This window comes from Anastrepha ludens, chromosome 2 (assembly GCF_028408465.1).
Source record: "Anastrepha ludens isolate Willacy chromosome 2, idAnaLude1.1, whole genome shotgun sequence".
In the NCBI taxonomy this organism is placed as follows: Eukaryota; Metazoa; Arthropoda; class Insecta; order Diptera; family Tephritidae; genus Anastrepha; species Anastrepha ludens.
Window position 1 is genome coordinate 112,321,220 of NC_071498.1, and position 24,438 is coordinate 112,345,657.

The following is a 24,438-nucleotide window of genomic DNA, read 5'->3' on the forward strand; positions in this document are numbered from 1 at the left end:
AACAATTTCCATTTTTGTCAAGAGCTTTAACAAATTGTTTTATAAGCCCCAGTTTTATATGTAACGGAGGTAAAATTATACGATCCCTTGATACTAAAGGTGGGTTTATAACGTTCTGTTGTCCTGGTACTAACGCTTCCCGAGCAGGCCAATCTTTTTTAATCCAATGTTGATTTTTAGCTCTACTATCCCATAAGCAAAGATAACAGGGAAACTTTGTGTAACCACCTTGTTGGCCTAAAAGAAAGTTTACCATTTTTAAAACGACACATATGACCCAATTGTGTTCCGCATATTTAATTTTGTCTAAAACCAGAGCAATAGTTGTATATTCTTCTTTTACTTTAGTAGAATGTGCAAAAGGCAATGAGCCCAATTTGTTCCCATTGTGTAAGAGAACACATTTTAAACTCCGTTTTGATGAATCTATAAATAAACGCCACTCACTAGAAACGTAATTTTATAATCCCATTACAGCCATTAAACCAGGTACATTTTTACAAAATACAAAGTCATCTTCTTCAGCAAAATATTCAAGGAAAGTTTGTTCTCTTCTGCGATAGTAAGACATTTTAGTTTCTTTTGTGACTAAGTTTCTTTCTTTTAATCTAGACGCCAAAATTTCTGAACCAGTCTTTGACAGTCCCAGATCTCTAATGAGGTCGTTTAAATCATCTTGGTTAAATGGTTTTGGCGTTCCCAGGTCACAATCAAAGTCACTATCGCTATTGTCTGTTTTTGCCTCAAAATGTAAAGGTTCTTCGTGTGAAGCACCAGGTTGAGGGTCAGATGACATCGTAGGGCTCAAAACACGTCTATGTGCCGATCGTATGGAAGAATATTCCCATTTGCCTCGATTTTTTCGGTACTTGCCAGTTATTTTTACCATACAAAAATAACAGTCGTCGTGGTGGTTCACAGGTTCAATCCACATCATAGCAGTTTCGTATCTAAATTTATTCCTTTTCTTATTCGTCCATAAACGTAGAAACTCAACGCACGTTTTGCATACATTTTGTGGAATCCAAGGCTTATTTTTCATTTCCATTGGGTGAGCGAAGTAATTTTTGTACGCCTCATTTACGAACGATGTCACATTCAAACGGTTTTCTTGAAACATATATTCCCCGCAAATAAAACAAAAACTATTCCGGTCATTTATACAAACCCGTCTTGACGATGCCATAACAAATAATATTAAGAAAACTTAATATTTGTTTAAATATTCGACAATTAACACTGAAATATAGTGATTTTTTTGTGATAGCTATAACTCGTAAACAAGAGCTGTTACAAAAAAAATGAGGGTATATTTAGAATCAGCGTTGTCAAATTAGTAAACATCAAGTATCAAAAGTCATTCATCAGACAAAAAGTGCGATTTTGTTTTTTTGTGTAATTGGTTAATTGGCTATAGGTCTGAATTTTTGATACTTTTTAATATTGCACACATTTTTTAATATTATTGCCAAATTATATTTGTTGTTTTTAAAACGTATGGCATTAATTTCCCTTGCAACCAAAAAAAAAATTATTTTTACCTTAAACGGTCCATTCGGTTCTAATTCATGCTTGTCTAGACATCTAACGCTCCCTAATTAATATCAATTTCCACATATTATTGCATACAAATAAAAGTATTTCATTGAGAAATCTCAAATCTCACCATAGTTGAACTCTTAAAACAGAACAAGGCATTCCCTCAAGCAAAGAAAAAAGAAAACAAAAAAAAGTATTAATTCAATCCAATTAATTATTTCAAATAGCACTCAACAGCCCTCATCTTTCTTCAAATGAAACAGACGAAAAACAGTTTAATCAACCTCATCAATTAGTTCCACCCGCTCGAAAGACACGAACAAAAGAAAAAAATCATTAATACTTAGCAGCAGCACCAACAGCAGTAGAAGTACCAAAGCCTAAACTGCAATTCACTTAGCGTACCATACACCACCACCACCACCACCACCGCCACCATCAACACCAACAGCAGCAGCACCTTCAAACATCATCTGCAACGAGAAAACACCGCTTGTGCCACTCACCCACAAAACACACAGCACAGAAGCCGCCGAAGAAGAGATCAAATTAAAAGCATACATTGTAATGATGGAAGCACGAAGTACGAGCTGAAGAATAGCAAAGCACATACAATACATACATACAAATAAATAATATACAGATTGATATTGGAGCAGTAAGCAGTGTGTACAAGTAGGAAGTAAAGCAGCAAAGGCGTGCGGCAAAAAGTTATATCGTAAACATCATCAAAATACAGAAAACGCCAGCAATGCTGTAAAGTAAAACAAACACAATTATCACGAATTAAGCCAACGAACAGCAATAAAGTAAAATATCTATGAGTACTTATTTATGCATCTATGTATGTATGTATGTATGTGCATAGCTATAAGAATAATAACAACACAAATACTTATGTATGAGTTATGACTGAAAATAGCCGAGGAACTAAACCATAAATACATGCACACACACATACAATATTTATGTTGTTCAGTTCGTACACGAGAGAAAAAATTTCATTTTCATTCAAGAGGAATACAGGCGTACGAAATACCAACAAAAACTACATACAAGTACAACAAACATAAATCAAGCGTCAAAGTGGAGTAGCGAGCGTACCAGTATCGACTAAGGTGGATAAGTGAATGCGTATGAGTGAGTGCAATGGAAGGAGGCGTGGTGAGGAGAAGTAAGGTGAGCAGCATTGTTAGTGGCAGCCGTTGGGGGAATGTGTAGACAAAAGCAATGCAACAGTGTGTTAACTGCGCCATAATCCATTATTGAACTGCTGGAAATGCTCGTAAAGCGAAGCGCATCATTAAATGCCATTGTCGCTGGGGGCAACAGCAATACTCGTAGCATTAAAACAGCAACAAACATACATATAAAACTGAAAGAGGCATTCTTTGGGTTGTTGAGCAAAATGTTGCTAACGCTCTTGCATACACAGAAACAACGAAGTGTACGCATTTGTAGCGCTCGCGAGAGTGAATGTGAACGAGTGAATGTCGTACTTGGTTGCTCACGCGTTCTCAGGATGTATGTCCTCGTGCTGGTTATAAGCAGTGTCGCCACATGGAGCAAAAAAGAAAGTGTCGAACATTTTAATAAAACTTTAACTAGGAATACTCAAATGATGCGCAGCCAACTATCACGTATTACTTCATTAGAGAGATATGGCCATGAATTTTGCTGAGTAGAATGGAGGTATTCACGCCTTAGATATTCGTTGTGTAGCAATTTAGTCAATCATAGTTATAGCGGGTGCGTTACATTTGGCTTTCCGCTTGCTAGAATATTATCTAACAAATGCAAAACGGGAACATTTGACGTGTTATAGGTATGTACATCTTCCAAAGCGAAGACGCGAACGGCAAGCGTGCCATCAAAAAATGGTGACGCCAGACAGAAACTTACCTTTCTGTGGTATGGAGAGGGACATGGCGGGTGGAGAGTGCTGACACGACAGGCGTAGCTGTCTCAACAAAAGACAAATAAAGAAGCAGTGGATGGTAACAAACTAATGCTATTTTTGACGCCTTGCATCAGGACAGTAACGGACGTTGAATCTAGTGTTCAAACCGCTTCCTGACGAAATACATAACAATAGTACCGGGGGTACTTTGGTACCTTGACGGTATGAGATTTAGTTCGGATTAAAGTCGCACACGGACGGGGTTAAACTCTCGATGCTTCTTCCTCGTAAAAAGATAAAAAAAAACATCTTCCACGATTTTAAGAAAAATAGTTAAGAAAACATAGAATCTGAAATAGTAACAGGGAATGTTTGCTTGCGCATTGGGGCAGTCTTCTCTCACTCGTCACACATTGGCTTCCCTAACATTGGGTTACCACATTAATATACTACAATAGTAGAACTGGATACTGATGATGATGATGATACTAAAAATATTTAGCGTTCGCCAATATTGGCGTTCACTTAAACAATATTTTTTTAGTAGGTATTCCATCTTTTGCCACTCACCATAACCTATAACAATTTCTGTGACACCGACAGCTGCATTCTGTTGTCTGGATTACTTAATCGACCGTTAGGGATCTGTTGGGAAGATCATCAACAACCAATACTTTGTTATGGTTGTTGTCTTGTTTATTTTTTTTTTTGGTTTAGTGTCTATAATCGACAATGATCGGGCCTCAGAAGCAAGGTTTCTCCGATTTTTGGCAGTAAATTAGCTTTTGTGGGTTGTTGTAGCTTGTTCTTGATGAAAGAATACCTCGCAAAGTTCTGATGAAAGAATACCACGCAAAGTTCTGATGAAAGAATACCTCGCAAAGTTCTAGATGCGCGCCTGCTTGGTGAAAAGCGAAGCGGACGGCCGCGGAAACGGTGGTTAGATGACCTCAGAAGCATAGGAGTGACCAACAATTATGAAGGAAGCTAAGGCTCACAACGAGCTGTGATGCTATGAATGATAATGTAGCTTGTTATGGGCTTGCATACTTACAAATTTTGTCTTAAAAGTCGATATTTGCATCATTGCAAAGTTTTTCCAAGTACATTAGTATTTTGCTACTGTGAACAATTACACTTTGTAGCCCGTCAATTTTATCTCTGTGGTTTGTCCCAATTTTTCAAGAACCTCAGTAGAAAACGCAATTTATTTCACGCTTTCCTGTACGTTGGATATAGCTCCGATATAGCTTCAGATATAGCTTTTTCAGTGATACAGCCTGTTTGGTAAATCAATATCCAACCTTACGAACTATGGGAGCGCGAGGAGAATCCTAGTGTCCTATCAGCTTTTGGACACGATATTTTCGTGATGGTGCAACTACCTTAGGAATAGTTAGCACACTCTGAAAAGAATTAAATTTTAAATAGGCCAGAAAAACGTGATCAAATTTACAAGTAACCAGATATAGTGGCGCATTTAACTAGTTTCTGGAGAAAACGTAAATGGGTTATAACAAAATCATACCTGTGTAACTTTATTACTCTTTTTCGTATTGCGGTAACTTAGTCTAGCGACTAGCGAAAGTAGACTACTATAGAAGTAGTAGAAATAGTGGCAAAATATTTAGCATTCGCCTCTTTATCCAGACAAGAGATGCATATCTAAGCCTCTATGTTATTCCCATGGAAGCCTCATAGTTCCTTATGCCTGGCATTCAGTATGCCATTCTTTGACGACATTAATCCTTTGCAGGTGCCCGCCGTAGCCAAATGAGCTGTGGGCACGAAACACCAAAAATGAGAGGAAAAGTTGTTTCTAAAAGCTATCCCCACTCGGCAGGCAATGACAAACCTCCGACAGTATTTCTGCCATGAAAAATACTTTCATAAAAAAAGCATCTGCTGTTCGAAGACTACAAAAAACTGTAGGTCGGCCCGTTTGTGGAAAACAGTAAACGATTACCACAAATTGTGGTGGATGATGTGGAGGATGAGCTCCGTCAAATACCCAACAAAGGATGAAAGCGCCAATTATAAATAATTATATTTAATTACGTTTGGGCACTACAGAAATCTCTCTAATTTCAAATCATCCCATTTGCCCTATAGTTCTAATTTTGCTGCTTAACCGAAGAAAGGAAGAATGCCCGAAACTTAATCAAATACATCAAAAAATTGACAAATCGTCCAAATAAGTAAGCCCTTTGACCAAGACGGCAACACCGCTCGCAGTTGTTGCAACATAACAGATACTCGTATATAAAAGTTAAAAAAAATTAAGGTGAAACTGCAAAAGCAATAAAATGCAAAAAGCAAAATTGAATAAACACGGCGCAATGAGACCACACACTCGCACATCGTTAAGGCATGCGGTCGTCGAAAAGGCGCAGCCATAATGGAGACAATTGAGCGCTAATACAATAACAAAGAGCAGCGACAGCTACAACAACAATAACAGCAACAATGAAGCAAGAAGCCCAAGCACACACACAAGAGCCATCACAACAATAATTACCATAAAAACACAGTAATCAACATTCAATTGGGTTGTAAGCATTTGTTGCACAACAAATGTTGCCGAACATGCTGCGCAACGAATTGAAATGTTGCTAATGGCATTTAAGGCGATTGCTTAGTTGAAATAAGCGCTCATTTCAAATTCAATTTAACGTTTTTCAGCGACAGCGGTGGCGGCAGTAGCAATTTAAGCATCGAGCGCAATTTCAGCATAACACAACAATAAAAACTTAAAAAACAAACAACAATACAATGCAACAAAAGTATCGTGCAATGAGTGTGTGCAAACTACATTAAAGCGCATAATTGTAATTATTATAATAATTTTATGAGGGCCCACGCACACACACCCACACTACAATACACACATACACACACACTTATAGTGTACACGTGAGACAAACAAATAAAGCAAAGGCGCGCGCATACCGCTCATTGAATTATGAGCGAATGAGTGAGTGAGTGAACGAACGAATGTGAATAGGTGAGCGCAACGCGCCGAGGTGGTGGATGGCAAGAAAAGCAGACGATAACAACGTCAGTAATAATGACAACAGCATTTTGCTATATTGGGGAACGGGAGCGGAATCGGATGGCTAATGGGACGGTACTGTGGAGCATCGCGTTGAGTCGAGTGCAGAACGATGGTAATAACATAGCGTTAACGACACAATGACGGCGAAGATAACAACAACAACAAAGGCGCAAGCAATAACACAGCAGCACACACACACACCGACTTTGACTGAAACAGTGGCAATGGCAACGGCAACGGCAACTACTGAGACTGAGGCAATTGGCATGGCGTCGGCAGCGCCGATTGTGACGACGACGACCATAACAGTTTGGGTAAAATGTATCTAGATACTTAATTGCCACATTCAGTCGTTGTTAAATAGTTGCACGGCGCAGTACGATTGCGATTCTATGCCAATGCTGACGACGTTCGTCATTTGTTCATTCGCTCGCTTACTCGTTTGCTCATTATCATCGTCGTTGTTGTCGCTTCTTCTTCTAGTCTGTTTTTTGTCGTTGGTGTTATTGATAATTGCCGCGTGCGCGTAAGTGGCAATAAGCACAACAAGAAGAACAAATACAAAATAGTAATAACAATTACAGCCTGTTGTATAAGCCAATTGGCAGCTAAAGTGAGTGAGTTAAATATCAAATTGTTAGTTGTTGCTATGTTTTTGTGACTTGCCTGCAACAATGTTGCTATCAACCATCTGTAGTAGTGCAAGCAACCGATTATCAACAATAAAAGTCTGCAAATCCAAGTGAATACTGCAAGCAGTGTATTAGTGTATTGGTGATAGTGCAACAGCAACAACAGTGTACTCATTCCTCGCCTGCTGGTGTATTCGGTGGCATGGCGCGCAAAATGAGCGGAACAATTACGAGTCCCAACTATTTTAATTAAGTGTCGGTCGTTGTTGATGTCGCTGCACATTGTTGCTTCTGCAGTAGTTGTTGGTGTAGTTTCGACAACTTATGCGATTTTTCGCACTCAACACTTTGTCACGCTACTCCACTCCATCCCAGGCGGCCAGTTTGTACTTCCTCGCCCATCGTGCGCCAATGAGTGAGTAAGTAGTTACAAACCCGCTCGTGCAATACGAATTAATCACTCATCAAGCGCACTGCCGTATCAGGCGCATGTGTGTGCGTGTGCGTATGTTTGTGTTGATTCTTTGATATACGAATGTGTGCGTGAATATTGTATGCATGTGCGTGCGTTGTGTTTGTTTAGCCTTTTTATTTGTGCGCATATGACAAATGCGGGTTTTTAGCTGTTCGTTGTGTCGTCGTCACTTAATGTTCTTGCTGCTGCTGCCGCTGCTGTTGTTGGTGTTGCTTTAGTGCTGGCGTTGCCTTCTGTGTGATGTTTTGTTTTGAGGCCATTAATCGAGCGTATGAAACTCATTAGCATAATCTGACTAGCTGGACGACTTTTGCGCGGTCTGCTTCGCCTTTTGTTTGGTATTTATTATTATTATTCTTCTTTTTTTTTTACTTGCTTCAATTTAATTTCGTACATTTTTCGGTATTTATCTTTTGCATTTTTGCTCGGCCTGCGTATTTTGCTAGTGTCATTAATATACGAGTATTGTGAAAAAATATTATGAACAAGTGTGTGTGTGTGTCTATTTCATTTTATGTATTATTTAAGATTGACATATTGCGAGTGAATGGGAAACGAATACGAGCGAAGAGAAAATTAAGTAAAATAAAATATTCATAACAAAAAAATTAGCACATAAAGTGACGCTAAATATAAAATTATAACAGAACAAGTTGCGGTAGCAAAAAATGGAATTAGTAGTTATAAATAAATTTATTATTGAAGGACCCTTTAAAAATAATTTTTGCCCAATGTATTTCTTGTAGAATCAAAAAAATTTGAATGTGAATGAAAGAGAAACTGTGAAGTAAATATTTTAAATAAAATGTAAAATAAGTTACGAATGTTAAGCAGAGAAAAAATTAAGTAATTTAAATAAAATGAAATAAAAGAGAATTAAATTAAGTTGAATGAAACGAAAAGATAAAAAATGCTAAATAATTCAAGATAAAAAAGTAAAAAAAAAAATTTACTTAAAAATAAACTATAATACATCAAGATAAAAAAAAATCCAACAACAAAATAATATAAAATAAAATGTATAATGAGATGAATTAAAATAAATATAATAAACCAAAATAAAATGAATTAAAAATATATCAAATAAACCAAATTATAAAATCAAAATAGTATAAAATAAAATTTAAAATAAAGTGAAATAAAATAAATGAAATATTACATAAAATAAAATTTCGAATGGAATGATATAAAACAAAATAAAAATAAGAAAAATTTAATGAAATTAAATAAATGCAAATAAAAACAAACTAAATAATATATAAAATTAAAATGAACTGAAATATTATATAATAAAATAAAAATTAACAAAATAAACCCAATTAAAAAATTAAATAATATAAAATAGAATTTAAAATAGAATGAAATAAGGTACAATAAACTAAAATAAAATAAAATAAAAATTAACAAAATAAGAATAAATTAAGAAATTGAGACAAAAAATAATGATTTAAAATAAAATAAACCAAAATATAATAAAATAAATCAAGATTAAGAAATAAAAATAAAAAAATAAACCAAAATATAATAAAATAAATCAGGATTAAAAAATAAAAAAAAATAAAATAAAATAAAATAAAATAAAATAAAATAAAATAAAATAAAATAAAATAAATAAAATAAAATAAAATAAAATAAAGTAAAATAAAATAAAGCAAAATATAATAAAACAAATCAGGCAAAAAAAAAATATGGTATATATAAAATAAAATTTTAAATGTGATGAACTAAAATAAAATCTAATAAAATAAATCGAAAATAAAAAAGTAAACAAATACAATTTAAAATAAAATTAAATTCGATTCAATAAACAAATAAAATGAAATAAATTAAAATTAAATAAACTACATTATAATTAAATTCATCAAGATAAAAAAACAAATAAGTATAAAATAAAATATATAATGAAATGAAGTAAAATATAATGAACAAAAAATAAAACAAAATAAAAGTTAATAGAATTAATCAATACAAAACAAAATAGCATACAAAATAATATACAATAAATTCAAAATAAAGGCAAATAGAAATTAATAAAATAAATTAAGATAAAAACATTTAAAAAAATTTAATTTAAAATAAAATAATATATAAAATAAATTTAAAATGAAAGGAAATAAAATAGATAAAAATTAATAAAATAAATTAAGAAAAAAAAAGTAAAACAAAATTCAAAACAAATTAAATTAAAAATATAAAATAAAATGAAGTAAAATAAAATAAGATTGACTAAAATAAGCTCGAATAAAATAAAATAAAATAACTATCATATTAATAAAGTAATTCAAGACAAAAAATAACAAAGAAAATAAATTAAAAATAAAAATAGAATAAAGTGAAAAATAAAATAAATCAATTTAAAAAATAATAATATATGTAATATAATTTAAAATACATTTGAATAAAAGTAATAAAATGAAATAAAATGTAAAGTAAATAAAATTTAGTGACTTAGAATGGTTATTACATGGAAAAAATCGTAACCAGATGAAGTGAAATGAAATTTAATAATTCAATAATCAAAGCTAACCAAAATGGTGGAAATTTAGCTCACTTCATCTCAAAAAATGGATGCATTTAAGTGAAATAGAATGGAGCAGAGTGTGCTGGAACTAATGGAATTAATTATGGAGCATAAATTAAAAAGAAAAAAATGTATAGAATTAAGAAAAGAAATAAAACACTTAACGGAAAGACTAAATGCAGATGAAGACAAGAAGCAACAATCCCTGCCTACCTATCCCGGTTCACTTGATAAAAAAAGCTCTAGCAGGAAAATTAAATACACAAAAAAACAAATAAATGAAAAACCAACTGAGAATCTATTTATAACCAATTAGTTATTTGAGTGGTGACTTTTTTTACCAGAGTTTTTGCTAAGACTGAAGCTGCATCTGAGAATGCGACGGGTTTTTGCTTGGCGACATAACCTAGACGAGTTATATTTAAAATTGTATGCCTAGACAAGTTACAAATCGCGTAATAAATCCCACGTAGAACATTCACAATTCTAAAAACTAATTGGCTTCAATTTGGCTCGCATTTAAATCAATTGATTTTTAGCGTGAAGAATGCCTTTCGCCGGTAAATGCCAGTAGATGAGTTGACTCAATTTCGTTTTTTGAGTGATGAAAATTGGCTGTTATGCGAGTCATGAAACTATTCATTTTATGAGAATGTCAAAGGTCATTAGGAAATCACTGCTCAATTACTTATATAAAAGAAAAAAAATTAATATGCAGGTTTGTCATTAAGGCTGGCACGAAATAGAATAAAACAAATTCATTTTTCATTCAATAGGAAATTCATTTTTTTATTTCAAGGTCCTATTTATATCATTATAACCCTATTTATAGCATTACCATTTACTAGTTCGTTAGGCCGTTATGCTTTCGCAAGGTAGCACGGAGCCGAAAGGTTACATTCTCAATGACTCTGCTACATACATCCAGCTGAATTTGAGCGATAGCTAGATTTATGTTGACTTTGGTGGCATTAGTCGTTTACGGTTCATTGGACTAGAGCCTAAAATCATTCATAATTCATATTTCATAAATTATAATTTATAATTCATGATTAAGTTATGCCATTTGCACGTTTTGTTCAATAGAGCAACTTCCGGTGGTGAATTGTCGTCATTGACTGAATAATAAAACCAAACCAAAACAACATAATCGAGATAGTCTTTCAATATCGAATTGTTCTTTTTAGAAGACCCAAGATGTTTATTCCTCGGGTTTTTATATAGCTTAGCAATATTTATTTACTAACTGCAGCTTGTTTGAAAAATTACCAAACCTTAAAAAATTCCACGATTGTAATGAATAAATCAATATTTCCACAAATTTCTACCTCCCACCCAAACGCTTCACCCAAACTAGATAAAACACTATTAAGTTAATTAACGCATCAATAATATCAGGCCATTACTACTCTGCACGAAATTTCATTTAATTCAACTTACAATGCAATCAATAAATACAACTAACAAAATTTCTGTAGTATTCTTGTCAACGCTTACTACAATTAACACACCATCCACCCACCCATCCAATCCGTAATATGCTACGTCAATGCCCCCGAGGTGCAATTTAATCACATTTCAAATTAATTACATTCGTGCAAGTCACTGTAGCAAAACCGAAGCGAGGGAACTTAACGCAAAACGCACCCACCCACAAATGCAATACAGTGACAAAACGGAAATATTCACAGATGAGCACACATACACACGTAAATACTTTTATACACGAAAAACGCCAACTTTACGGCTTCGGCTTGTCATTTCGCTTAAATGACCAGTATTCGCAATTAAATCACCTTCATTGCTTTGTCATCAACGCCACTTAACCCATTATACACAGCAAATAAAATACACAACAGACAAGAGTCATTAGTATAACAGCGGGGTTATAGCACGCAATCATACCGACAACGACACCAACACCAAATACTCACATACACGAGCACAGGCTTAACGATTGCTCGGGAACGAACACATTTGTTTAAGAGCGCGCGCGCACGCAATTTTCGGCCGACTCATCGTAGCCGTTAAGCGGGTAAAGAAAACAAGTAAACACAAAAACAATTTATATATGTATATGAGTAGTATAACAGTAGCTGTGCTCAAAGCAGCAACAATAAAAGTCACAACAGTAGCAGCAATAACAACAATCGTCGGCTTAAAGCAAAAGCGAACCTCATCAAAATTTCCATTATCGCTAGGCAAGCGGTCGGTTGTATTCGTTTATTTTGCGACACTTACACTACGCGCAATTAACAGACTGGCACTGCTGTTATCAACATTATGTGAAAACAGTGGCTCCAAAGCAACTTGGTGTTATAAAAATTATTATTATTATAAGGAAAAACAACGTCAGGTTGCGTGAATACTATTTGAATATAGTGAAATACTTGAAAACAAATCAAAGATGATAAAGAATTAGCTGCTTTTGAAACTGTTCGATCAGTTTTTTTGCAATGCAATTTTGTATTTAATTTTCGAAAAGCCAATAATATCCCAAAGCCACTTCTATTCAACAAACAAACTAAACGTTATGGCAACATGCGCTTTGATTAAAATAAGACGAAGGCTCTTGGCTGTCAACAAAATAGAAATATAATATAATCAAATAATAAGTAACTCATAATTATGCAAGTGGTCTAAGTCATATACTTCTTGTTTCGAAATATTTCATGAACTGCATTTGAATAAATTAAAAAAATTGCTTACATTATGCGACCTTTCTAAAGGGTTTTTCAATAAGGGCGGGTAGATGTTGAAATGGAATAAAATGGCGTTGGCTGTGTGGCACGTAGCGCCGTCCTGCTGGAACCACATGTCGCCTAGGTCCATATGGTTCAATATGGGCCATAAAAAATTGGAAGGGCCACCGCGTCTCCCGAAAAATGGGCGCAATGCGCGCAACGTTTGCGTTAATGAACACTCATTTTGATAATAAAGTTTTATCATTTGAACGTGCTGTTCAATCGTTTAACTTTCCATGATGATTTGGCATAAACAACTGAATAATAAACAAAAGATTTGACAGATGTCACCAAAACAAAATGGCTGCCACAGGGCGCCAAAATCGACCCGCACCAATTGAAAAATTTGATTAGTTTGTATTAGCCGAAATTTATTATGACAATGAAATTTTTTGTGAAAATGTTGATTTTAAAGTAGGAATTTATTTAGACCTTTTTCAAAATTAACTGAATATCCTTTAAATGACTTAAATGAGTTTTATTTGAAACAATAACTTTAATGAAATAACTGATTAACATTTACTAATTATTTTGAAAAGTAATCCATTATTATTATTTCGAGTTTTAAAGATTCTTAAAATGTTGCTGAATAACTGAAGGAATGTACGGTAGTAAACATATAATATAATGATTTTTTTCTTTTATTGTTGGTCTAGTGGTGGTGTATAGTTGAAGTAGCTTAACACTTCCGTATCTTTTTGGTCCTTCTCTTTTAGGCGAAAGATCCCACACGTAGAATTTAGATGCTTCTAAAGAAGTTTTAGTTTTCTAGAACATTTTATAAGGTTCACTTTTCAAGAATCTCATGCATGGTATTTTCGCACGGTATATTTAACTCCTCTTATTTCGTTGAAACAAAATCAGGCAGCGACATTCGTTTTATCGAAAATGTATTTCTTCTTTAGCTGTTTTCTAACAATTCATAATAATGCTTAGGTTTGTATGCACATATTTTTTTTATATTAATTTCTATCCACCAAAAATCATGGTAATTTGGTAGAAAGGCATTATTACTATTATTTGCTTGTTAGTTATCGGCTTATTAAGTAGTTCTGAAATGTGCCGAAAAGGGTCGTGCACCATTTCAAGTTATGTTCATATAGTTTCTTTAATTTTTTACTTAGACCACACAGAGTAGACCAATATTGTTTTTTAGTTTAACAAAAAATAAAAATAAAAAATCGAACCAGCCACTTAAAGCTCTTCTAGCACATGAAAGTTCTAAATCATCTTTAAACATCAATGGCTGCAGCTGGATGCTGTAGCAGCGTTGCCAAATTTCAGCTCCGCTAGTATTCCTGTATCTATGACTTAACAGCCATTCTGTCAGCGTCAACAACGTTAACAACATTACTATCCACATTTTCACATTAGTCATAATTTCATAATTTTTTTTAGATTACGTACCTGGCCGTAGCGTATGTGCGTTACGAGCCGGTAGTAAGCCCCAGTTTCGATGCTAAAAGCGTAATTGAAGCGTCAAATCCTTTTTTCAATAGCCGACGGTCTTCAGCCAACGGTGGCAAAAAATCAGTGTATTTCTGTTACGAAAAAGCTTCTCTCAACATCATTTACCGCACATAGCTAGCATAAGTTGGACCCACAATATTACATTTGTGGCATTAAAAGCAAAAAGAAGAGGAAGCTTGACGAAAACACTTTCAAAGATGCCTGCACCAGCTTGCCATTACTAAATATTAAGTAGAAATCAAAATATGATTATTAGGGAGAAAGAAATTTATTATGTTTGCCTAAAACTTTTGGGCGAATGGCTTAAAACTATTTTATAGTCGACCATTAACTCCTGGGCGATGCTACGACTACTAGCATGCCGCTCAAGTTTGATTATTTCTGTGGTTTTATCGACATTTTCTTTAACATAAAAAGTGCCTGAATGGAATCGACGAATCCAAAATTTCATGTAATTAGCTGTTACTCATTTAGCGGTATGGCTTGCAGTTTCGCTTTTATCAAAGAAAACCTGTAAAATGTACCGAATTTTCTCTTTGTTGACTTCCATTATTAACACCTTGTAACACACAAGTGAATGGAACAAATCAAAAAAACAGTAAAATAATTTTTTTAATGTGAAAGTCACATTGACAACGAGCATAAACTTTAAATTATTTGATCAATAATTTACGAGACATCGATCCCTACAGCCATCTACGCAGAAAATAATCGATTTTTCCACCCCTAACTAATATAATTGGCGTTTACGCCCCATTTGCTTATTTCCCAAAGCTCCTCCTGTTTGTGTTGTGCGCCTTGAGGAGAGCCCTACAGTTTGAAGCCGACTCCGAACGGCAGATTTTTATGAGGAGCTTTTTCATGGCAGCAATACGCTAGGAGGTTTCCCATTGCCTGCCGAGAGGCGACCGCAATTAAACATTTCTTACTCATGCACTTCCGTGTGATAGTCACGCACCAACCCATTCGGCTATGAGGGCCGAATCTGCATTTCTATTAATATCAATATTTTAATCCTTTTGCATCACCGCTCGAAATGCGCGATGTACTGAAAATACCTTGTGCCCATAATACCATGTGTGTGTGAAATAATGCTACAGAATTACCAAAATTATGTTTTATCCTCAAACTTCAGAGAGAGTGAGTTTTTGTTCGCGCATTATTCCGTCGAATGATTCAAGGATTAATTTGTCAACTTTTGCCCGTATTCAGTTTAGTGAACGGATGACAGTTCGTCAAAAGCGTACGTCAATGATACGTTTACGGACGTTGGTCAGAATTGGACTGGGGCTGTTAATCGGCTCTTAGCGATTTTGAAGGAATTTCAGGAATTTCTAATTTCTTTATTTAGGATTTGAGCTAACGAAAAATGTATGATGTAGGAAAGAAATCAGCACGCTCTCCGCTCATGTTACCTCGTTGCCCTCTGAACAATGACGGATTGGGAAATATGTGAAATGAGCGGGCAGAATTCTGCTACCGAATCCCTACCGATGACATTACAGCCGAAGTTACTATCAAAATTTTACGGCGGATGGCCAAACCATGTAATCTATCATCCTTGACTCTTATAAATGTCTACACGCCCAAAACTGCAAAATGCCGTGCGTTTACGTAAGTCGTTAACCCAAATATGAATTTTTCCGTGACGACTTATTCGTTCGCGGATATTGCGATTCGAGCCCAGCATACAAGTTGCACGATAGTTATAAGCTAAGAGTTACTTTTCTTTTCTATTCTTTCACATTTTTTTAGGTAAAATTGATTATTTTAAAAATAAAAATAATATAAAAGCTTTGTATAATTTGTTTGCCACAGTTTTCATTGAAAAATTCCAAAAAATTTAAAAAAAAAATATTTATGAAGAATAAAAATACGTAATAATATGTAACTATTTATGATGGCAATTGGTAATAAAAGCAATTGCATTAATTATCTAGCACGTCGATAAATTAACAACTGAAATGCAAAACGCAGTTTATATATCAATTAAAAATTGAACTCAGTTCTAAGCTGTGCAAACCTTTATCATCTAACTCGCAGCATATTTTATATTTTGTTAAATTTTCAAAAAACCAAAATTGTTTCCCACAAATTATAAATCTCGCCCTTTTTAAGTGTCAAATAAAAACAGTTGTTTCGCAAACAGTGGCAATTAAGACCGACCAACACCAACAATAAATAGCCGACTGCCTACTCACGCGTCCCAACACATTAGCAATATGAATCTACACAAATGTTGCTGTGAAATGTTGCAATTATCTACACACCACTCACTGTACTTCATTTCTAAGCGCTGCTACAATAATTATTGCTCAGTTTTTGAACTGCCTTGTTGCACAACACAATTTTGTTTTCATGCCAGTGGATTGGCAGCCCTCAGCACCCGCTCATTCGTCGTGCCCTGAAAAATGTGGCGCTAGTAGCATTTGAATTTCTCTCTGCATGTTTGTATTTGTGCTTGCTGCCGTTAATTACATGCGCGCCAATTGATTGCCAGCAATCTGGCTACTTCCCTAGCTTATACGAGTATGCACAACCTCCACTCTGACCCTCTTCTTATTGTGCGCTACTTGTTAAGCTATTAGCGAGCGCCACCATTAACTGAAAACACTATGCCGAGTCGTGCGTTGTGCTCGTATCGCACGTATGTGTGTGTATGTATGTATGTATGTTTTATAGTTGATGCCGCTGCTTGCTGCCGTTTGAATTGCTCCGTTTGATCTCATTCGCTAGTTAAGCGCATTGGTGTGAAAAAGTATATCGCACGGATACGCGATATTATTGCTGATTGTTTTGTTGTCGTTGTTTCGGTGTCGTTGTCGGAATCGGTACTGTTAGTGTTTCTATTTTTTGTTGCTCTTGTTTTTTCACTGTTATGTTTTTTTTCTGCATTGTGTTATTTTTCACACAAAGCTCAGCTCAGCTTTGCCAAAAGTGTTGTATTCGTAAATGTGTGCAGCAACAGCAGGAACGAAGTGACTGGCAACAACAACACGTTACGCATATGTATGTACTTGTGACAAGTTGAATGTTTGTGCAAGCACTGCGTTGATGTAGCTATTTATTATTATTAGGTTATTTTAGAGGAGTTTTTCGAAAAACACTGTGTTTGTGTGTGTGTACACTGATATAAACCGCTGCCCCTTTGATAGTGGAACCGCGATTTTTTCAAATCTTTCCTTTAATTTACTTTGGTAATTTTCTGATTTTTTTGAGATTAACTTTTGTGTGCTTTTTTTGTGTTTACGTGCATACATGCATACATATGTATGTATTTTGTATTTTAGCGTTTTCTGCAGTCGTGGTGTGAATGTGACGCTCAATAGCGCTACGTTGTCGTGTTAATTTAATCAGTTGCTAGTCGAATTTATTGCTGCCTGCGAGCTGCTGTGCGGTATCAGCGTAGGAAAAAAAGAGAAAAATAGTTTATTTTTGCGGCATATTGACTAGTTATTTGAATTTAACGCGCGTTAACGCGATTATTTACACTTTCATGGATTTGGTTTTTTTGAGACGCTCAGCAATGTATTTTATTCACTTAAACTTCTAGTTTGACAGTTGCCAGGGCTTTAATCTAATTTTTTAGTTATTTGAATTGCTAACTGGCCGCCTCTTAGAATAATATTGGAATAATTGCTTATTTTTATTTTAACTTATAATACTAGAAATATATATATATTTTTTTTCATTTAAAATAATTGAATTTTTTTTTATTTATAATAATATAAATATTATTTTTTTTATTATTTAATTTATAATAATTGAAATATTTTTAGAAAGTAAATAGAAAGTAATAGAAATAATATTTTCTTCTTTGTTTAATTTATAATAATGGACATCATTTATTATAGTTATTTATAACTACTCAAACATTTTTTAAATTTATAATTAATATCACTTTGTTTGTTTTTTTTTCTTGTAATAATTGATTTTTTTTCATTTACAAGAATTGAAATAATTTTTCTTTTTTAACTTATTTATAATAATTCAAATAATCTTTTTTTCATTTGTAATAATTGGAATTTTTTTAGTTTATAATAATAGAAATATTCTTTAATCAATTTATACTAATTGAAATCATTTTTATTCATTATTAATAATTCAAATATTTGTTTTTTTTTTTTTAATCTATATTAATTGAAATCATGTTTATATTTTTTTCATTATTCATTATTAATAATTGAAATATTTTTCTTTTTTTTTTAATTTATAATAACTGAAATAATTTCACTTATAATCATTGACTTATTTTTGTTTAATTTATAATAATTAAACTCATTCTCGTTTTTTTATTTATAACAATTGTATACACGATATAATATAAATTTTTTCTGAATTTATAAAAATTACAATAAAATATATTTTTATATAATTTATACTAATGTAAATAATTTTTCTTTAACATTTATAAAAATTCACAAAAATTTTGTTTTTTATTATATTTATAATAATTAAAGTAATTCTTGTTTTTACTTTATAATAATTGAAATAATTTTTGTTTTATTGTAATTTAAAATAATAGAAATTTTTTTTTTTTTTTTGTAATTTGTAATAATTGGAATTTTTTTAGTTTATGGTATAGTTTTTTTTATTTATAATAATTGAAATATTATGTTCTCTTTTTAATTTTTACTATTAGATGAAATCGTTTTTTTACTTTGTAATAATTGTAATAATTTTTTAAATTTGATTTAATTGAAAAAATTTTGGGTTTTTATTTTTTAATATATAATTTAAGTTTTTTTGTTTTTATTATATTTATTCAATCATTTTTGTTTTGTTTTTCATAATAATTCAAGTAATTTTTTTTAATTTATAATAATTGGTTTTAGGTTTAATTGGCAAAGTTTATAATCATAGAAATATTGCTTAATTAATTTATAATTATAATTATTTATAATTCGTATAACATTTTTTCAATTTATTATATGATAATTGAAATAATTTTTTTTTTTTAATTTCATTTAATTTATAATAATACAATACAAACAATTTTTTTATGTTATAAATGAAATAAATTTTTTTAATTAATAATTAGAATATTTTTAAGTCAAAATAATAAATATCAGTTTTTATATAAAATAATAGAATAAAAATAAAATAGAAAAAAATAGAATAATATAATAATAGAAATATTTTCTTCTATTCAAAAAAAAAACATTTTTCTTTTTTAATTAATAATATTTCATATATAGTTTTTTTTTAATATAATATGATTAACATCATTTTTAACTATATTTATAGAAGTATTTTCTATTTATTACAATTGAACTAGTTTTTTTTTCTAAATTAAAAGAATGGAAATAATTTCTCATATTATATATTATTATTAAAAATGAAGATATAAATAATATTTTATAGGATATTAATTACTTAAGAACAATTTTGCTGTTTATTAATTTAAAATTTTACTATTTATTTAATTTTAGGTATATTGAAATGTATGTAATTTTTAATCTTTTGCATTTATTTATGAACAAGTTTCGTATATAAAAAATGGTTTTGCTCAAACAAAAAAATTTTAGTTTGAATTTCTTAATTTTATTTGTTATATTTTTAGTGCACCGCCCACTTATTATATCAATTAAAAATATTTTCTAATGTACTTGCAATCAAAAATATTTGATAAAATTTTACTTCGTTACACAGAATTGAGAATCATTCAACTACACCATAAGTTCGCAAAAATTTGGTCGCGTCCTGCTTGCATTTTAAATATTTTTTTCGCATTTTGTGTTTGTTCCCTACAGCGCATTTATTTTGTATAAAGGAAAATCGTCTTCTGCAGTTTTAAAATTAACTTAACTTAAGTGAAAGTTTCAATTAGTAAAACTATTAGAGCTAACATTTTCGCAAGAAAAACAAATAATAATTTTAAATATACTTTCTATTGTTTTTTTTTTTTTGTTCTTACCAGCCTTTTTAAATTTGAAAGTTTTTTATTAAACTTATTTCATATCCATTTGTGGAACAACATCAAGACGCACACCACAAATAGGAGGAGGAGCTCGGTCAAATACCCAAAAAGGGTGTACGCGCCAATTTTATATATATGTATATTAAGGCGGGTCGATTTAAAAATCGCTCATTGCTCTGTGAAAATCGTATTCTAGGGATCAAAATAAGAAACTTTGCCGAAGGAACCATACCTCTAAAACGAATTCTGATGTCCCCCAATTTGGGTCGAACGAAAAATCCCACTTTGACCCATTTAGAGTGCTCCAATCGAGTCCAAATGTATGACCGACCCCCACTAACTTTGGACGGCCGATCCATCCATGCCAGTGGCAGTCCCCCTGGAACTCCCCTGGGGGGTTCCCCATACAATCATTTCACAATATCACCATTTTTGGCCTTTACATGAGAAAAGAAACTGAGAAGTTCGACCCAAATTGGGGGACATCAGAATTCGTTTTAGAGGTATGATTCCTTCGACAAAGTTTCTTATTTTGATCCCTAGAATATGATTTTCACAGAGCAATGGGCGATTTTTTTGTTTCCCCACAAAAGACACTCAAAGTTCGACCCAAAAAAATGTTGACTCCTCTGTGAGTGTTTTTTTTTAATTACCTTATTAAACCTTCAATTGTAGGTTTGTGCGTGACTATTATACGGTAGGATCCCGATTTGAAGGTGCACATGACCTGAAAATTCAAACGATAGAAGTAGCTTTCTTTTAAGCGGTGGCTGCTCTGCAACAAAGAAACACGCGGGAGGAAATTTCTCTTAAACATCTAAAATGGTAGAATATTAATTAAAATTTTTCATTTGCTTATATTGTTTTGTCATATGTGATTGGTTTTTCTATTTCATTTTAATTGGTTACATGTTTTATGTACTCCTCCTAATTTCAATTAATTTGTGACCCCACAATTTTTCCACATATGCCATGCGTTGCAAAGTTATAAACACACCACTATTTTTTTTTCGTTGTAAAAATAATGTACGCTATAAGAAAAGGCAAAGTCAAATTTTCTACCAAATAAAAAAAGAAAAAAATTTCATTAAAACATCCAACTTCCATAGCAGAGTTTGTACAATTTTTCTAAGCATGCAGTTCAATAGCGCTTGCAATTTTAGTATAACAAAGTGCAAGTTTCGCGTGACTTCAAAATAACGTTGATTTTTAGCAACTATCTTTGTTGACGGTGCTAAATTTTTTCTTCTATCTAAAAAAAATGGAACATGCACTAATTTTTGTATTTTTTTTTTCTTTTTGCATATACATTTTTTTTAACTTTTTTTTTAATACCTTTTTTAAATACTTTTCCACTATTTATATGAGATGCGTGCGTGCGCTTTTAAGCGTGAACGCATCAGTCACGCACTCAGCAACAATACTCAGCGCACAAACGCACGGGCCACTCACTCAGCGCAACTCAACTCTGCTTCGTTAGCCTTATTTGAATTTGCCGTCGCTCGAAAACAGTACCGATTGAACGAGGGCTTGCTTGCTTGTCAATTTGTCACTTGACGCATTGACAGTTCATTTCGATTTGCAGCGGACAGTTGAATAAATGAAATAATTAAAAAATAATACCAAGTAAACGAATTTATTTGTATTACAAAATTGTAAAAAAAAGTATTAAAGCGAAGGTTAAAAAATTACAATATAAAAATATAAATCGGTCGCTTTTTTAGTAAAAAGTAAAATAAGGGCTAAAAAGTAGAGGTCTATTCTAAAAAAAAAAAAAAATTTTATTTCAGCTTGCAGTTGCCGGTTGTTGCAGTGAAGCGCAGTCAGTGGTGCTGAATGCGGATATGCCGATGCACACCGACATTGGCAGTTCTGCATCGGACAATATGTGCAATAAAAATGAAAGAATGACAAAAATAAATTATGAATAATGAATTGCAGAAGGTAAAACTTCGGGAACCGAAAGATTAAATTAAAAATAAATTAAAAGAGAAAGCAACACCCAAATGTAATAACAAAACAACAGTGAAAGTGAGTGTAAAGGAAATCATCGGAAAGGCGAGAAATAAATGTACAAAAAATACTTAACAAATAGATATATATTGTCAAATGTATAAAAACTAAAGGCGTTAACAGAGTAAAAATATATATTTATGTGTAAAAACATAAAACAGTGACAATGGCAGTGTTAAAGTTCACGTTGTGCGCCTGGGCGTATGAGTGACGTTAGTGTGAATTTGATTGCGAAATAAGAGCAAATGGAAAAAATACAATAAAATAGAAGCAACGGTTAAGAAAAGAAGAGAGAAGAGTGCATAGAAGTAAGACGTTAATTGCAAAAAAATTGAAAAAAAATTAAAACGGCAGTGAGTGCGCGCAGAAGCAACATAGTAGCAAACAACAAACGTCAATTTAACCCACTTTGTTATTCATAATGAAAATGAAATGAGAATTATCCTTTAAGTGCAGTGGCAAATGCGTGTGAATAAAATTTCAAAAAAAAGCACTAAGCATACGTATTTTCAGGCATACACACATACATATTATACATAAAAGAAAGCGAAAAATGCCACAGGCATCCAAGCGCTTGGAAAGTGCAAATTTGTGTGGTTGCGCGCATTAATATAAAAATAAACACTTGCATATTAATTACATTCGATTATAATTAGTGAGTAAATGTAAAACAGTTGTTAAAAAGCGCAATAAATGCTCCAGCAATAACAGCTTGTGACGCATCAAACAAAAAAAGAACAAAAACAAAAAAAATACAAAAACAAAAACAACAAGGAACAACAGAAATAAAACGAAAAATGCACAAATAAATTCAAACAAATATTAATGAAATTGAAATTTATTTATATGAAAGTAAAGCAGTAGTGTAAACATCCGACCACCCTCAATAAAATGGTTTAATTGGCAGAGAAAAAGCGCAAGCGAAAAAAATCATTTATATAAATAATAATTTAATTCCCTCTTACCCTAATGCTGCGCGGCGTCATTGTCAATTTTAATTAAGTAAAGTGTATTAATTTGCAGCTCGTTACACTAATTAAGGATAATAAGCGACAACAATAACTACAACAACAGCAATATACTATCTAATAGAATCAGCTACGCAACGCTGGAGGCGCCTGTCGTGTAACAAAAATAAATTAACAGCAGCAAGACAAGCCGAGCAAGAGACACACACACACACAATAGAAAAGTTCGAAAAGCAAACAAACAAAAAAAAACACACAACAAAAAATATATAAGCCTCAGAAAGCACACAGCTAAGTCCATGCGACTACTTGGCGTGTGACAGCAGTGAAATAAAAGCGCTTACACACCAACAAACCCAAACTGGAACACAAACACAAACAAAGGATACTGCATATGTGTCTACATGCGCGGCGTGCAAAGCGAAGCAAAGTAAGTGGCACTAAAAGCGCGCAAAGAACGCTTTTGCAAAGCTTAGAGAGTGTAACAGGATACTCGAAATTTATGTCAACTTAGCGTTGAATAACCGCGTTTGTGTGTGTGTGTGTAATAGTTGCGTAACAATTTTGTGACCTTTAGCAGACACACATCCACATAAGGCATGTTAGAGGTTGTAGCTGCAAAAAAATACTAATAAAATACAAATCAAAAAACGCCAAAACACAAAAAATTTCAACTAAAGTGACACAGTTAAAATAAAAGCAAAATAAAACAAAAAATAAATAAAAACAGAAAAAACCGCATCAGGATAAAATCAACATCAACAAAAATGTGCTGCATCTGGTCTCAAAAGAGCGGCTTATGAGCAACAGCAAAAACGCAATAAAAACAACCAACGCATTTAATTGGATTGTAAGCCGTACATTAAAAATTTTAATTCAGGTAAGTGATCAAAGCAAAAAGCTAAATAATTATACCCGCAGTAGATCTGTTAATAGAATAAAAATAAAATACTGGCAAACAGTGGATTTGTTGCTTGAAATTTTGCGCTCTCTCTAGAGCTCAAATTCAGGAATTTGTTAACAAAAACTATTTTATTTTATAAAATAAGTTTGAATACAATTTTTTTTTATTTACGATTGTCTTTATCCAAAGTAGTGGCACTAGACCAACAACAACGTTTTATACCTCAAAAGAGTCACGACAAAAGAAAGCAGAGTAGCAGTAAATTAGAGTGGCGTTTGCTCATTTGATTTTGTGCTG

General features: G+C 32.6%; 1 long non-coding RNA gene across 1 annotated transcript in view; it reads left to right on the forward strand.

The window, feature by feature from the left end:
- The first annotated feature begins 6,390 nt into the window (after positions 1-6,390).
- Positions 6,391-24,438, forward strand: part of LOC128855104 (uncharacterized) — a 72,157-nt gene continuing 54,109 nt past the window's right edge. The window contains exons 1-2 of the long non-coding RNA XR_008453691.1: positions 6,391-7,107; positions 22,047-24,117. This is a non-coding gene — a long non-coding RNA (uncharacterized LOC128855104). The remainder of the gene's footprint in view (positions 7,108-22,046; positions 24,118-24,438) is intronic.